Here is a 6,202-nt window from a genome sequence, read left to right on the forward strand (position 1 = left end):
TAAAGGGGGGCTAAAGGCAGGAGTAGGGGTTTCGAATTGGCCAGATCAGGTGACTAATATGCACAGTAGGCCTATGTTTGATTCAGAACTAAATACATTCCTCGTAGGCCTACGAGCGTGAATAATTTCGATGTACAATGAGATGGGAGCAACCCCTATAGGTGACTTTGTCTAACTTTATCTTGCCTGGGCCTACCTAGCTGCTGTCTATATAGTGCCTTTAAAAATGTGTATTGTGGATTAGGCCTATAGCTCAAGCTCAGTAGTAGGCCTATGTTAGGCCGCCCAGGTAAAAGAAATGAACAAGAAAATGTCTATAAAAACAATGGTGTAATTTATTCTATAATATCATGAAACATCACTTGGAGCAAAATAGAACCGAAGAAGCAATCGCGAGCACTGTGAAAATATTAATTCAAAATCTCTTTTGATAATTTATGAATGCTAATCAAGTAGACCTCAGATGTAGAGGTTGCCCAGAATAGGACCATACATCCAGGCAATGGCGGACGAAACAATTTTTGAGATGGGTTTTTGCTTGCATTTGTCCTTCATACTCGTCTTAGGCAACGTTATTGGCTCCATCAAGCAAAGCATTTCTTATATTGAGGTATATGATAATGCCAATTATGTTACGTCTGTATCTAAGAAATTTGAAATTTCAATAGTATTGTCGGCCTCCAAAATTTGAATTGAGGGTATTCAAGTGTGAGGAACAGCGAACCTACTTTATTTCTATTTATTGGTGAAATTTATGACTTCGACGCTATCTCTCCGAACTGTTCAGTTTAGCTCACTCGGTAGCACTGCTGGCATGGCATGTTATTTTGCCAAATGCATCATGGGTTTGACTCCATTTGGAATCCTTTTTTCAATTAATTTTTTTCCTCACATATCATTCTACTTTTTAAATTGATCAATTTTTTGCTGTAATCTTTTTATAAGAAGGAATTACCCTCAAACTCGAAAATAGGACTGTCCTGCATGCGATATAGATCAATAAGAAGTCCATTGGCAACACAGGGCATATAGCAAATAATGGTACCGATTACTTTTTTGATAGAAATTTATTCTCATTATATTAAAACAGTTTGTACTGAAGCCTCATGCCGATGTGCCATTAAGTACAGTCGTTTTTGCCCAGAAGCATACTTTTCCAGCACTAAACAACAATTTTATGATGTGATAGATGTCAAATATGACGTCAATTCATTTTTTTCTGTCTGCCTAAGGCCAACAATTGTAAATACTTATTTCGCCTTAGTACCTCGGGTAACTTTCAGGATGCCTGTAAATCAAAGAATATAATAACCGAGCCTAAGCTTCAATATCTTGGCTAATTTCACCAGTTTTGATTCCATTGAATAATATTATTCTTCTCGGCTCAATGGCACAAAAAAATTACCAGTACCATCTAAGTATAGCATTTTGGTTATAAAGTTGACTGAATTTCAGGGATAATCGTAGTGAGTATAGATACATTGTCACATGAAAATTGGTTACCTGGACTAATCGTTAGATAAGGCATGAAAGATTTTATTGAATTTTCAAGATGGCCATCTGGCGGCCATATTGTTTATGAGATTTAGGGTTACGTTATTGTAGAGTGTACATGTCACATGGAAATTGGTTGACATCTGTTCAACAACAGTTCAGGAGAAATAGGACTTCGTTGAATTTTCAAGATGGCTGCCCGGCGGCCATATTTGTCATCGGATTTGACTGAAAATTTGGGATATTGTAAAGAGTACATAGATACATAATCACCTGAAATTTGGTTGCAATCCGATCATTGATTTCAGAGTGGTGGGACTTTGTTTAATTTTCAAGATGGCCGCCTTGCAGCAATATTTGATGTCCGAGCAGGCCAAAGTTTTTGGGTAGAATAGCGCCCTGGAGAATGAGTTCTCCAAATTGCCGAGAATCTTATCAGGCCTTCTGACTTACCGACCAGACTGCCCTGGATAGTGCTTCTTGAGGCCTAGGGGAATGGCTGCCTCACAAGAAAAACATCCAAAATGTGCGCTCGTTGGTAAATTAAAAATAAAAATAATGTCCATCTGGTAACAGAGACAATATGTCAACATATGAACTAAATTTCGAGGTAAATTGACCAGCGGGTTACTCAAAAAATCAATCCATGCATAATTCACTATTTGTTAGCTTTCCATATGACAAGCCAGCATTGCATTTTTCTCTATATTTGATGCAAATCATGCTTGAAGAACCTTATCACCAGCCAACAACACAGTTTTTCTAACTTTATTAAGTAAAATTTCCTTTCCCAGGACAGGCAAGCTCGGGCAAACTGGAAGGCCTGATAAGATGCTCGGCAATGTAGGGAATTGATTCTCCAGGGTGAATAGAGGCTCCCTAGATACATGTCCATACAAAACCTTGCTAGGAGAACTCACCAAAAAAATTGTTTACATTACGCCTCCTGGTGGCCAAACCAAGAATAATTTTGGAACGAATTTTGGTGTCGATGAATCGCCTAAAGCCCGGTCTACACTAGCCAACATCAACCAACAAACGTTGGCCAACATCGTGTTGGGCCTTGTTGCAGAGGCATGTTTGCTCTTGTTTGCCAGTGTGGACGGGTCGAAAAACAAGTGAAAACATCAGCAAACTTGTTGGCCAATGTTGGCCAATGTTAGGCCATGCACCTTCTGAAAAACATGTTGGTTGGTGTTGGGCAATCAGCAGCCAATCTGGGAACAGATTTGGATCATGTGATGGAGCTACTGGGACAAAATGGCAGCCTCAATGAAAGATAGAGAATGGCAATTTCAAGAAATTGAACATTTAATTTTGGATTACGAAAAGCTTCATCCATCCGCAGGAAATTCCTGAGGCTTTTGAAGTCTGAGGCCATTAACTCTTGAAGGAGGCAGTAATAGGCCCCATGCATGCTTTTTCCACAATTCCAGACCTCAAGTCGGTTACGAAACGTGACGGACGCCACGTCATCGCATAGGCTCATGAGGTTAGCCAAAAATATGGTATGAAATTCAATGTGCAGCAAATGTAACATCCTACGAATAGCCAGAGGGAAAACACCGTCAGCACGTCTCTATACCATCTCAGGTCACATTTTAAAAGAAATGAATGAGTGCACAAGTGATACAGAATGGATTTCATGCGGCAGGTATTGCAATGGATGATGGGGAGAAAATCGAAAAAAGACGTGAATGAAGTGCATGATGAAGTAGAGAAGGGACCAGATAGATGAAGGGGGATGGAATTTTTGGATATGTCGAGGATTGATGATGAAGTTGATGGTGATGAAATGTAGGTGGTACCAGGTGTAGGTGAATCGGATTTAGGGTATCAGTGTGACTCAATTTGTTGATTCTTTGTATTTCATGCTGATTGTCATTAAATCTACGAACATAACCGTAATTAATGTCTTTCTGTTCTTCAATTCAATATCAACCTCTCAAGAGGTGCTGGAAATATCGTGGAATATAGGTACGTCAAAACTTGTTATGACAGATAAAAAAGTAAATACAGAGAGAGGGTTAACAGGCCGTCAACATAATGACAGAGCAGAACATCATTCAAAAGGGACTGGAGCTAAGATCGCCTCTCACTAGGCCTTCAATAGTAGGCAGGCCAAATTTCATAGTTGACGCCAAGAGTCGTTCAAAACATTTGAAGCTGAATGAATGATGTTCCCCGTCCACAGACCGTGGCAGTTTGGCGTAAGAACATTTTTGACCAATATCGTTGGGTTTCATAACCAGGTGACATGACGTAGTCGGGCTTACACATAATCATTATAGACCCCATCGGACCTCATTGCAATGTCACCCAAAGACGTTATAGGCAAGGATATAAACCCGTATATCAGTCATGAAGAAAGGCAACGGGTCACTGGCCTTCCTTCGAAAAAACCAAAGCGGCGCACAAAAGAACTTGCCTACTGTGCATTGGTGAGATCGGGATTGGAATATACATGCTTCCCGAAATTGGTGGCTTGCATTGGAACTAACTTTTTTTCCCCCTTGTCCGTCATTAAAGGCATTCAAGTGTGTTGGTCAACCATGACTATCTCCTTTGTCCCTCCACCATAAGGCCTAGTTTCCCCTTATGACATCACTATTTCGGACACTCGGCGCCCCATTTCTGGAAAGGTGGATCTATAGCTCCGCCATATGCAGATATGGGATCCCCACTGTAAGGATAACATCAATACAACAGAACAGGTCCAAAGAAGAGCAACCTGCTTCACAACAGGGAAGTATAGATTGAAGGAAAGCGTCACGGCCATGCTGGAAGACCTTGGCTGGCAAAAACTCTGCTAGAGAAGAGAGGACAGAGACCGTCACTGCCTTCAAGGCCAGCCTAAAAGATAAACGCAGTCAATAATAACCTCCAGAAGCGCACTCACCCCATCTGTGTTTAAACTCCAATAGGAGGTCTACTGATTACGAATGTAGATAGATTTCTGTGCTGATAGCTTAAACACTGTCATCTTGCCGTGTTGCCATTAAGGAGACGAGTTTGTGACATCATATTTGTGACATCATTTCAAGTTGTTACACTGAAGAGTAGAGGTATTAATATTGCCAGCACTCATACACTACTAATATTGCCTATGAGTGCAATATGTGATCGATAGCATAATCAAGAAAGCGTGTATACGGAGGATAGCCAGATCAAATCAAAGAATGTCACACGATTGTCCGACGGCAAGTGGAAAGTTAGCAGACACCGACACTGACACACGTCCGCAACATAATGCTCCCAATTTGTGTCAGAGTCATAAAAACTATTGAAAGAATTACAAGTGTTGTCACACACCAATTGTGACATCAGTTGTACTTTTATGTGCCATGTCAGATGATGCCATCTGTGACGTCACATTAATTCTTTTCTGTTTTGTATTAAAAACTTACATACATGTATTTGTCATGATAACTTTACCTTCTACATCGAAGGTGATTGTAAAATTCTGTTTTATTGGAGTTTTAGGGAAGAGGCAACACAGTTCGGTGTCTTTTCCCTTTTGGTCCCTTCCCGCTTCACCCCTAAATTACTCACATTTCGCCCCTTTCCCATCTCGCCCCTTCCAGTTGCCACTTCGGCCCTTTCCCGTGTTACCCCTTTCCCAATTCACCCCTTACCCACTTCGCCCTTTCCCACTTCGCCCTTTTCCCATTTCGTCCCTTTTTTACATCAGGCCACACAAGAAATTATACTTGTTTTGCTTGGTCGTGGGTCTTAGCTTTCTAGACACCCTTCTCACAAAGACTTCTCCGAGGTGCTAAATTTTACATGTGACAAGTAAGGAGGGGAGCTGCAGCGGATGCTATACTCGCATCCTGTGACAACCTCTCATAGGTCGCGTTCATACTGAATAAGAATTCAATTCGAATTCCGGAATACGGTCATGTTACAAGTTAAAATGCATCAAGATACTGTGTTAAGACACAAGTCACAAGGTTCAATACGAATTCAATACTAATAAACCTGATCCCACTTAAGTGTTTCATCAGTTGCCCCGCCTATTTAAGGTCAAGATTAATGAACTTCCCCATGCATGTGCGCAGGTGACGTCATCGGTTGATACGCATTTTGGGAAGGATGGTAGGCCAATGTGAAAATCAGATTAATCTGCCCAGTAGTTTTTGTGCTAGAGCCCCAAACTTACATGTGTGCAACATGGACTAAATGAGAGGGGGGGCAAAATGGAAAAGGGACAAAATGGGAATAAACCCACAGTTCATGGAGGCATCGCGATGTAATGCCATGCCCTCTGGTTTTGCTTGCCTTAGAGGATACGACTTTTTTTTAAACTGTCATAAGTGGTATTTTTACCCCCAAAATGCAGTGGTCTTTTGAAACAAGTTTCGAACTGTGCAATACATTTTAGTATGAATGTAAGTACGAATGGCAAATCTTACTGTCAATGCTTGACTACTCCATAGTGAAAGTCATACAGTATCTGAATCATTATGACAGAATTCACAATACTGGGGGGCAAATCTTACTGTGAATGCTTGACCACTCCATAGTGAAAGTCATACAATATCTGAATCATTATGACAGAATTCACAATACTGGGGGGCAAATCTTACTGTGAATGCTTGACCACTCCATAGTGAAAGTCATACAATATCTGAATCATTATGACAGAATTCACAATACTGGGGGGCAAATCTTACTGTGAATGCTTGACCACTCCATAGTGAAAGTC

The sequence above is a fragment of the Lineus longissimus genome, chromosome 4, assembly GCF_910592395.1.
Source record: "Lineus longissimus chromosome 4, tnLinLong1.2, whole genome shotgun sequence".
Lineage (NCBI taxonomy): Eukaryota > Metazoa > Nemertea > Pilidiophora > Heteronemertea > Lineidae > Lineus > Lineus longissimus.